This window comes from Dioscorea cayenensis, chromosome 10 (assembly GCF_009730915.1).
Source record: "Dioscorea cayenensis subsp. rotundata cultivar TDr96_F1 chromosome 10, TDr96_F1_v2_PseudoChromosome.rev07_lg8_w22 25.fasta, whole genome shotgun sequence".
Taxonomy (NCBI): domain Eukaryota; kingdom Viridiplantae; phylum Streptophyta; class Magnoliopsida; order Dioscoreales; family Dioscoreaceae; genus Dioscorea; species Dioscorea cayenensis.
The window spans coordinates 8400960-8413324 of record NC_052480.1 but is presented as its reverse complement, the minus strand read 5'-3'; positions in this window follow the sequence as shown (position 1 = coordinate 8413324).

Genomic DNA, 12365 nt, shown 5'->3' with positions numbered 1-12365 from the left:
ACCTAGCCGCGGCCATGGCGAAGGTTTAGAGAGGTTTCTAGACCATGTTGTATTTATTTTATAGTGTCATATTAAATTTGTGATGAGGGGGTGAAGCCCAGCTGACAATCTTAGGAGAGCAATCTTCCACAAATTTGATTTGGCAGTGAGTATTATGTTTTATGGATTTTGAAACTCGTATCATATAGTTACTTATATGTGTGTGTGTGTGTGTGTGTGTGTGTGTGTGTGTGTGTGTGTGTGGAACTGTTCTGATCTATTTGCATTATTATAAAATTCCTGGTTTGATGTTCAACTTGTCTTATAATTTGGACCCCCGAGTTCAGTATTTCATGGCTTCGATGTTGTAAAGCCCTAGTTGGGGTAAAAAGGCTTTCTTGACATTATCTTTCGTTATTTTTGTATCAATGATTACTGTTGTAGGTGATTATGTTCTACACTATTTTTGTTATTAGTAAAGCATTATTTGGATGATTTATATTTACTGTATTTTAATATATTCATGTAGATTTTGTGCTAACCCACTCATTGAGTGACCTGGGTTCCTCACCCCTCTTTCTTCTTCCCAGTTTTTTGTAAGCAGTAGTGTGGAAGTGAAAGCGTGTGATGGGTATCCACTGTCCATTTTCATTCATTTCTAAGTTGGTGTATGTTATCCTTGAGCATTGTATGTTATATTAGGGCATAGATCCATTAGTGTATTTGAAACATCTTTATGCACGGTTTGTATGTTTATCTAATCTCTTGGAAATTTCATTGTACTTGTGATCACTACTGTTATTGAACTCCATTATCAAGTCTTGTTGTTATTGCTTCCCCTGTGCTTTTATTGTACACCTTGTTTGTATATTCTTGTTCATGTGATTTTTTGTTCAGGCTTGTGAAACTACAGGTATTTTATCAACCTTGCGGTGACCTGAGGGTTGTGTGCTGGGGTATCCCTCCTTGGGTTGTCACTACGATTGTCGAGTCCTAGGGCCCGCGGGTCGGAAAGCGTGACACTTACTATCTATTGTTCTACAATATAATTAAACCAAACTCTTTTAATGGGCATACACACACCTTAGGATCTCATGAGTGCTCTAGAAAAGCAGCACAATCTTTTAAAGAAGATGATTAATGGATCTCTAGGGTGTGTGAAAATAAATATGAATATACAAATAATGTCAAAGTGAGTCCGTGAATACCGCATGTGTATGGGTCGTTAAGTAATATCTCATGAGCGAGCATGAGGGTCGTATTTCCCCAAGAAGGCGAGAGGCTCCTATTACTTCTTTTTCACTTAGTCAATAGCCTAAACTTCTATGTTATTTTTTAGTCTACTTCTATAATTTATTAAACAATACAGTGGAGAATCATTGAGCACACTTGAAAGGAGTTGGGTAGTTGAATGTCAGTTTTCTTGATTGTTACTTATGGTATTCATTGAGTATTACAATCATATTCTACTATTAGACTAGGAGAATTCAAAGACCAAATGATCCCAATCTCTTGGCAACCAGGTCTAAATCACTAGAAACTTAAAATTGAATCTCTTCCTATCCCAGCCTCCTATGTTTGCCTTAAGTACAAGAACTCCTCTAGAAGGGACAAATCAAACCCCAAGCCTAAGGGGCAATCAATTTCCCTAATCCAGAAACTTAGCTATGCCTAATCTCTTAGCGCATGCATAGATCTAACATGGCATGTGTGTTCTAATGTAGGGGCATATCTTCCTCACCACATTAACAAGATAAGCATTCAAGAAATATGGAATGAATCACACATACTAGATGGATTTATTGAATAATCAATCAAAGTTCATAAGCAATCATGAAAAATACCTATACATACAATTACCCTCAAATTGGGGTCCTTTAGGATCAAGAATAAAGATATGAATAAAAATAGATCCACAAAAACAAAGAATAATATATGAAGAATTTCTAAACTAAACTCCCTCCAATAGATCTCTGAAGGTTGAGGTCGAGAGAATCCCAAGATTGACAAGATGGTGTTGAATCTCTTTGCGCGCCCTCCTCTAATGATATACGTTGACTCACCCTTGGAAAACTTGCCAGATTGTGCTGAAAAAGTGAAGAAAGTCATTTCTAGCCGCTAAGATCTCCAAAACTCCTGCCACTCAATCCCAATTCGGCAAAAGAACCTCCTTTTGATCAGAAAATCATAGGGTTTATATAATGTCGAGTCCACCACGGTCTCACCATTGGCGTTGCGATGCCCATGGTGAGTAAGTTGTTACTTGGGGCTAAAGTCACCTCCTACCATGACTTCTTTGGGCATTGTGTGGGTGGATCACTGTCGTGATGGATTCACACCGACCATGGTGAGGCCATTGTTGCTTTTGTTTTGCTCTCATTGATTCCACACTGCCACAGCTTGATAACGACAATGTTGAGAGTGGACAACGGCAGTGGTGGAGCTCTGATTAAGTAACTTAGTTCATTTTGCTTCGAAACACCCCTGAATTCTCTTCTTTGGACCCTAAAACAAAAATAAAAAGACCGTGGTGAAAAAAAGAATGAAATTTGGTACTAATTTGGAGCTAAACATGTTAAATCTAATGCTAAATGCAATGTAAATGATATGAAAAATATGCTCTTTCAAGCACTTATCAACGACCCATCTTCACATTAAAGTAGGTGGTTTCATCAAGTCTATATTGCTATAGACCACCCAATTAGAGGGCTATGAAATCATTAAGAGCCAACTTGGCTCAACCTCCATAAAAAATGGTATCCATTAGGAAGTGAATCCATTAAGTCCGTTTACTAGGACCCCTAAAACACAGGGTTATGGATTCATCAAGCACTACGGTATGTTATAAGGATTGGGAAATGTGAAAGGTCATGCATAGAGAGGACTTAGCTCATCATACTGCCTCAGTTCATGGGCTTACGCTCCATCCCCCTTAACAATTCTAGAACAACTTTCCTTGTCAATCCTTTAGTTAAAGGATCTTCCAAATTCCTTTTGGATAGCACATATTTGAAGTAGATTACTTTGGTTTTCAACAGTTGTTTGACAATGTTGTTTCTAATGTGGATATGTCTTCTCTTACCAATGTATACACTATTTTTAGCAATACTAATGGTTGCCTACAAATCACAAATGCAGGAAAAGTGGTACATATGATCTTCCCCATAATGGCATATCAACTAACAAGCTCCTCAACCATTCTGCTTCTTGACTTTCCAACTCAAGAGCTATAAATTCAAATTCCATGGTAAAAACACATCCACCCAAAGTAAAAACATATAGCTACTAGTAGAGCTAACTTCATTATTATCAATTACCCAATTTACATCACAAAAGCCTTCTAATATAGCAAGAAATTTACTAAAATGAAAGCACTAATTTATAATACCCTTATGGTATTTAAGTAAGCAATGAAGTGCATTACAATGCTCATTACTCGGATTATGAGAATAACGACTCAATTTACAAATAGCATAAGCTATGCCGGGTCTAGTATAGTTTCATGAGGAACATAACACTTACAATAATTTTAGCATACTCAAGTTGCGAAACACTAGGACCTGTGTTTTTCTCAAGAGACATGCTAGGATCATAAGGTGTTCTCACAGCCATAACATTGAAATTATTGAACTTTTTCAATATTTTTTTAATGTAATGGGATTGACTTGGGTTTTTCTTATTTTAATACCAAGAATCATGTTGACTTCTCCCAAGTTTTTCATATCAAATTGAGAAGATAAAAACATTGTAGTCTCATTAGTCACATTCAAATTTGGTCCAAAAATGAGCATATCATCTACATATAGGCATATAATCACATAATTTGAACCAAAGTAATTTTGAATAAACACAACAATTGGAAGTATTCACTACATAGCCATTGTTTAATAAGGTTTAATTAAAATTTTCATACCATTGTTTGGGAATTTGTTTAAGGCCATAAAGTGACTTTCTAAGCTTACAAACTGTTGCATAACCACAAGCATACGGTTTTGCCAAGTAATAATTAAGATATCGATCCCACGAAGACCAAGTGTGATTACTAATTTATTACAACAATAGGTAATCTAGGAAATTAAAAGATATAAAGATAGGAAAATCAAAGCATCAAAGCAAAGAGAAATTGCACAAATGAGGAATGTAGAGATGCAAGGGTGTAGACTATAAATCAGATTTAAGTAAACCTAGGCTTGGGAACTCACCACAAAGAGTAATGAAAGATGTGTTTGGATCTCTACTAGATTTAGGTAGATCAATTGAAGGGTATATAATCCTTGATTACTTGCCACTCTCTTTCAAGAGATAACAAGTTGATTTTGATTGAGCCTATTAAGCTCAATGATTAAGCACTAAACCCTCAAGATATACTCTTCAATAATTTCAGGGATTGACTTAAGAATTTTCAAGACCTAGAACAACCTTTTAGTTAATCTTGATCCCTATGATAAAGCAAGCAAGTGCTTTCACACTCCAAGCTATGCAAACACAAATCAAAAGCCAACTCAAATCAATCTACCATTAATTATTAAAGATCCTCACAAAAGAAACAACCACATCAATCATCAAAACTTTGGGCTAATCCCAAACCTAGAAGAAGTTCTACACTTCCATGTCTTGATTTCAAAAGAAAACTAGAAAAGTAAAAGCCATGTAAGATCACAGCACAATAAGACTTGGAAAACCCCCTATGTTGCCCATAAAGACTTGATCTTCAGATTTCCCAGCCTTTTTTTTTTCTCCTTTTTCCTTCTTTCAAAGAATTCACAATCCCCTCTTTACTTGTCCAGCCATCACCATCTTTTTGCCTGCATTCTCCTTCCTGAAAACCCCTCTTTTGATGTCTTTTATACCCAGTGTCAAAAGTTGGGTCTTAGTTACTCTTACAAACCACAGGTGGATTATGTATCTTAGAAAAGCTAGCCCACCTAGTAAGTGTTGTCATTATTCTCTTTGCCTTTGGAATATCCTCAGTTTATCAGAGTTTTGGATCAGGTCCAGCTTCCTACATGCAAAGTAACTAAAAAAAATAGTTTGTACAAAAAGGAAGAAGAATTCAGTACAAATGCTAAGAAAATGCATGCTTAATAAAGGATCAACAACTAAATGCATGATGATAATTATGCAGTTTTTATATACAACACAAACTTTGTTCTCCAGACCAGGAATCACACAACCCTCAAGTTATTGCATATATATTTCTTCCTTTAGATCACCATAACCTACTACTACTAACTTAGCCTTAAAATTTTTCTATAGTTTCATTAGTCCTCATTTTCTTTCTAAAAATAAATTCACAACTAATAGATTTACACCTTCTAGGCAAATCAACTAAGGTAACATCTTGGATCATGGATTGATGCCTGAGAAATGGAAATCACATGCACCATTCACTTTGACCACTGTTTAGTAACTAGGAAAGGCATGAATTGTTTCTTTTCTTGGGAATAACATGGCTAGAAGTGGATGCTTCTCAATTTAGCCAAAATTGGAGGGATTTGTTTTTGTTTTTTTTGGTGTGAAAATTACCTTTCTGGCCATGCTTTACAAGTTTGGATTTTTCCTTCCTCTTTCTTCCCAATTTCTAGCAATCTCTCCAACCTATCCGACCTCTCGTGATCTCTCAAATCCTCTTCAAGCTCACACCAATTATTCGTCAATAGGTAAAATCCTTGGTTAATCTATGAGCTTTAGGCTTTTTAAACTTGTTTGATGATACTTTTTTTTTTATTTTGTCTCTTTTCAATCACAGGTTATCATAGAGAGGAGAATTGGAAGGTTAAAAGCTTGAACATGCTTGCCTATTGTTTAAAAAACTTTGATCTTTATGGAAAAAGGTGGGGTCCTTATACGTGTCATCTTCTATGTTTGTTACGGGAGCTAATAACCTATGTTTTGGAAATAGTTATTTATAGATTACTTTATTTTGTTGTATTTTTTCATTTACAGTTTGTTAAAGCTGTTGATAATCCAGTTTTCACTTTTCTTGTAGGTTGGCTCTTATTGCCATTATTAAGGTAAATATGCTTGCATTAACATTCTTTTGCAACTTTGTATTAATGTTCTATTTGGTTGAGGATATCAAAACTTGCATTAACATTAATTGTTGTCTCCAATATTCGAACTATAATTTTAGACTGGTTCTGATCATCTGGATATTTCTCTTTGTTTATTACGAAGTTGGTAATGATTTATGAACTCTATTGACATAGAATACGTTATGTTGTTATTTTGTGCAAGCTAGTGGTTGCTGGTCAAATGCTTTGCAAGTCAACAAAAAGTCAAACAAGGGGATTAGTCATAGTGTTACTTGCTTTGCATGCATTCTCTCCAACAATGACAAGCATCAATAGATATTTTTAGAAATATCTAAGGAAAATCAGCATTGATTTTCTATGGAAGAGGTTATTGAATATTTTTTTCTTCTAAGAATTAGTATGCGGAGAGGATGGGAATTGAAAAGAGAATTGTTGTTGTTGTTGTTGTTGTTATTGTTGTCATCACATTATCCTATTTGTTCCATAAACACAACACTGGATCAAAATCAATAGTTAGCCAACATGAAAAAAGGTTGCATGGTTGCATGGCTGCATGGTTGGGTTTATGAGCTTTCTCTTGAAAAACATAGCAGGCATTCTACAGGGGTTCAACAAAAAAAAACAATGCTTGTTAGATCAAGCAAAACAAAAACACTGATAAATTTGAAGAAGCATGAAACTGAAACAGGAGCATTTTGTGATAATTTAACATATCTGATTCTCCATTCACTAGTCTTACAATCCAGTGACAATTCATAGCCAGAAAAAATTATAACTTTCATCAATTTTTCCTATTTTTATTAAATTCATAGTGCGGGAGAAAATGTCATATTTATTGTATGCTAGTAAATGAGATTATCCAGCTTACTTCTTTCCCTTAATGTTATAATGGTGGTAAACCCAATAAATACAATACTTAGAAAATTCATAGTTGTTTTTCTTTTTCCTGCTTAGTTGACCAAATTTATAGGTTTTTGGTTTCTAAGGATTATATATTCGTGGTTGCTTACTTGTTATATTGAAGAACATTATTTTAGATGACATGTGTTATTGTAATTATTTGTTTAGATGAATAAGTTTATTATGAAATGAATATTGTTTTATTTGTTATTTTTTAGATATGGCTAATACAAATATGGAAGATGTTCAAGCGGAGCAAGTACTTTACATGATGTATGCATGCATTTATTTTAATTTTTATTTTTATTTTTATTTATTTATTTATTTTTGCTATGAACATCATGATCACTGTTATGTGTAATAAGCGAAGAAAGTGATCAAGACGATGCCGTCCATTATGATATTGAGTTGACGTCTACTAAGTGTCGTAGATAATGACTACATGTATCATGTAGTTTACGAAAGAAACATTTAGTGTATTGATAAACTACATATGAATTGACATTGCTTTTCATAGATTATGTTGATTATTAACCACTATCGAGTGGGCTTCACGGTACAAGAAATGTCATTGTCAAGGAAATGATCATGATGTTCTTAAACATTGTGGCACACCACGTAAAAAATATGATAAGTAAGTTTCACTGGCACACCACGTAAAAAATATGATAAGTAAGTTTCACTTTCTCATATCAACTAAACCGGTTAGCCGACATTTCCATGTTGTTTTGAAGTCAATTATCCCTTTGCCATGGTGTCATGTTAAAGAAACCTAAACTTATTCTTGAAAATTCAAATGACCATAGATGGAAAATGTTCAAGATAATACTACCTAAACATATTTTATTTTTATTTTTAAAAACTGTGTTAAATGCCTTGTAATAATGATTTGCTTTTCTCCAATGTAGAACTGTATCGAAGCATTAAATGGAACACATATTCGCTTGAATGTGCTAAAAGTTGATCGACCAAAATAGAGAACATGAAAAATATGAAATAACTACTAATGTGCTTGGTCTTTGCAATCAAGACACGCAATATATATATGTCTTGTCCGGTTGGGAAGGTTCAACATATGATGATCGAGTTCTTAGAAAATGCTATTACAAAGCCTAACTGGTTAAAGGTTCCAAATAGTAACTAATGAGTGATTTTTATATAGATAATTTATATACCCTATTGCATGATTTACTTGTTCTTTCTAGTATACTTTTACAATAAAGCTGATGCTACTTAAGATATATTTGCTAAATGTGCATAATATCAGGTCTTGGATTGAAAGGAACGAATAGAGATAAATTCTGGCGCAAAATGGTGTTGGAATACACTTTTCAGGACAAGCACAAGTGGAAGCACTGTTGGAAGCACGAGGCGTGCATAGTCCTATGCACTTCATTAGAATCTGCACAAACCAAAGAGTAGGGTTTCACTGTCCCTATCACCAGCGTGTTGAGGAAGTATGGGCAGTGCTTGCTCTTATTCACTTTACTGGGATTTTTGTAGAGTAGAGAGCACGATTTGAGTGCTCCTTGCACTCAGCATTCTCTTGAAGCACAAGCAACAAGAACAAGCGTGCTTGAGCCAGTGCACTTTTCAGGAATTGAGCCAAGAACTATTTCCAAGACATCTTGGGGAGAGCACGGTCAAGATCACGGCCAAGAGCACAACCGTGCTTGTATTAGGAAAGGTGTTTTAAGCCCTAAAGTTAGGTTTTGGGGCATCTTCTTTATCTTCTTTCTGGAGGCACCGGTGAGGGTAGAGCATGCATCATTCAAGGTCAGATTTGGTGGAGAGATCGTCATGGGAATTGGAGGAAAGCCGACAAGATCATCATAGAGCACTCTTCGACGAGGATTATGAAGCAAGAAGGGAGTCTTATGGATAGCATTCTTTTCTCTTATTGCTTTTCTTTGATGCATTGTAGAACCATAAGGGGCTAAACGTTTTTCCAGTGCCCTAGATTATGAACCTTTGCTTTGATTATTGATTTTCCTTATGGTCTCCCTTTGTTTTATTTTGATTGTTCATCTTTGTGTTGATTATCTTGATATTTGTATGTTGCAAAATTTGATGAAGGAATTGCCGCTAGCTACGTGAGCATTGATTTGGCGTGCATGTTCCCCGAAGTTGCAATTGCAGTCAAGAAGCATGTTAGCCCTAGTTTGCTTATCTACTGTGTAGAGGATAATCTGTTGTTCCATCTAGCTAAGGCACACATTAGGGAATGGGTTAAGTCCACTTCAAGTCTTGAGTGAGGACGTACGTTATCAAACCTTCCGTAGGTGGTCACTACGGTCCAAGGAGATGTACATGCAATCGTTTCCTAGTCAATACATTTTTTGTCAAGGGGATTAATCTGGGGTACTGTCCTTTTCGCTACTATCTTTTCAACCCAAACCCTATCTCTCTTTCCTTTCTCCTTTCCACATTTCTTTAATTTCTTTAAACTTATTTTCATCCAACCTCTTGAGTCAGCTAGATATTAGAAATAGAGCAAGTATTGAGAGCTATACCAGTCCTTGAGGATTCGACTACTAGACTCATTCGGATACACTTTACTACTTGTATGACCCGTGCACTTGCTGTTACGCAAAAATACATATCATTAACTAAAATTTGTTCTTGTTTTTTAAGGTAATATTAGTAATAACAGGGCTCCTAACCCTATTAACTATCAACAAATATTTATTTGCAGAATAGGTTGCTATTAATTGGTTGATTTCTGAATATACAAATTCACCCAGGTTTCTTGCACCTTTTCAGGGACAACAATATCACTTAAGCTCTTGGGTAATGGTTGTCAACCAGTTACAACTCAAGAGTTATTTAACATAAAGCATGATGCTACTAGAAATGTGATTGGGGAGGGCATTTGGTCTTCTAAAAAATTGTTGGAAAATTATATCAAGTCCAAGTTTTTACAACATAATCACTCAAAGACATATTATTAACAAATGTTGTTTACTGCATAATTGTATTTAAAGAGAAATGGCAAAATACCATACAAAGAATGAAGTTGATAATCTAATGATTGAGGAAAGCACTGAAGATAATACCGATATCATTACAACTATTGATCTAACAAATGAGTGGGCTAGATTTAGGCTAGATTTGGCTACATACATGTTTAACACTTGGTGATCAAATTAATTCCCATAATTGAGATGCATGTACTTAATATTAATGCTTTTATGGACTAGTCATTTAGATGAACATTTGTTTTGTACCAATATGTTTTCAAGGCCTTGATGGTGATATCTATGAATGCTTTTGACAAGGTTCACATGTGTATTGATCGCATACTCTCTATTTTCTTAACATGTGTTTTATTGAATTTTTATTTCTTCCAAAATGGATCAAGAATCACAACAAATGGGTGGAGGTCTAAACAAACATTACTAGATAACATAAGAAGACAAGTACTTGATTGAAGCCCTAGTTGAGTTATCTATAAACACAATGTGATGGAGAAAGAATAGGTTTAGAAATAACTATCTATACCAGTTTAAAAACATGATCAAAGATAAATTCACGCATACTACATTGAAGGCTATGCCAAATATAGAATCTCAGGAAAAACTCTTTAGAACCAAAACTAGCAATCACCGATATACTTTGCATTAGTGATTTTGTTTAAAACCATGAACACAGTACCATTGAGTGTGAGAAAAGTGCACATGATAAATATGTTAAGGTAAATTTACTTACATTTGCCAATTTTATTAGAAGCTTAATTTGCTAACGCTCTTGTTGACCCTCACTTACGATTGATTACAGAATCACAAGGAAGTAGCATGACTTTATAGAAAATCCTTTCCATTCTTTAATGATCTCACCCCAATCTTTACAAAGGATAGAGCACAGGGCAATGCAACCTTGGAGATGATGCGAACTAATATATGCATGGAAACATTAGCTTGGGAGGTAATACAACCTTTTCTCCATTTTAAAGTGATGCATTTCAGAGAGATGATTTCTTTATGCCCATGGAGGAACCTATTAGTTCACCATCACCCATAATTTCATATAATGATGCCTCAAGCTCTACAGTCCAAAAAAAGGAAAAAAAAAAATGTGCTAAGGACTCAAATATCATAACAATTTCAGAAACTTTTTGGCAATTTATAGAGATGGTGGCCATGGGTTTTAAGACAATGGTTGAATGTGTAATTCAAAATGCCGAGGCCAATGCACTCAAGGAAGCATCTCATAAAGAAGTTCAAGAGAAAAAGGAATTGTTGAATCACCTAATTTTCAACATTAATGGGCTTTCCGAGGATGAGGAATTAGTGGGAATGCAATCTCTAAGAAAAGATGAGAAGAAACTAAACATATTTAGGGATTCGCCGTATGACAAAAAGCTACATTTTTTGTCACTTCTAGAAAGTGTAAGTCTCTCCCATTGTTTATCACTTTGACTTGATTTATATATGCTTTATTTATGACATTCATGGCATTTTTATTCATTGATTCAATTGATAGGGTATTCAATGATAATCATGATCAACTTTTGTTCATTAATTTCTAGGACATGTCATTAGCACCATTGATATTCATGCCATTTTTTCATTAATTTCTAAGACATCTCATTAGTTTCATTAACAATGAGCACGATCTTATTTTTTTTGGGTATGTTTCATCTACTTCTAGAAAGGGACACTATGAAGCAGAAGCAATGATGTCCAAAAAGTCCTATAATAACTAATCATCAACTCTACTTACTATATTTCAAGTATGTTATTTGTATTTTTAATGCTTGTAAGATTATCAAAACCCACTCTTGCATTTGAGTTTGACTATGTTTGTTTGTTTGTTTTTTAGTTAATGTATTGTAACACTATGTTGTTTTAGTGTCACCTACTCATATTAGTACCATATTGTAACCACTCTCACTTTGTTATAACACTGTTGTTTAAAAGTTGTATTAAAACTTTGTTGATGATACAACAAAAACATTATTTTTTTTAAGCTGACCGAAGATATTGTCTTGCATTAGTTGATGACAATAATGTCAAGTGAGATACCGACATTCCCAGCATTATCAAGTTTGTGCCACCATATTCCTATTGGAAGAACATGATGCACAGGATATATATACATCAGTGGGTGGGAAACATAAGCCACTTCAGAAATTGGTTAAACAATACAATGATCTTTATTTATTATTTATTTATTTATTTATTTATTTTTGATAAGAGGAACATACCGCCTGAAAACCCTACTAAACATCAGAAATCTGCACAAACTTCGATGGAGCAAGTGAGGACAGGACCCACGCACACATAGACGTTGGGATCACCTGCACAACCACCACTCACATCTCTCAGAATGTGTCCTCAGCCGAGAATCAAACTCTCACCACTCAGTGAAGAGCTCTATCGACGATCCGTATACCAATAGACCATTTGATCGTTGGCAACAATGATCTTTATTTTAGTTCCACAAGGGCTT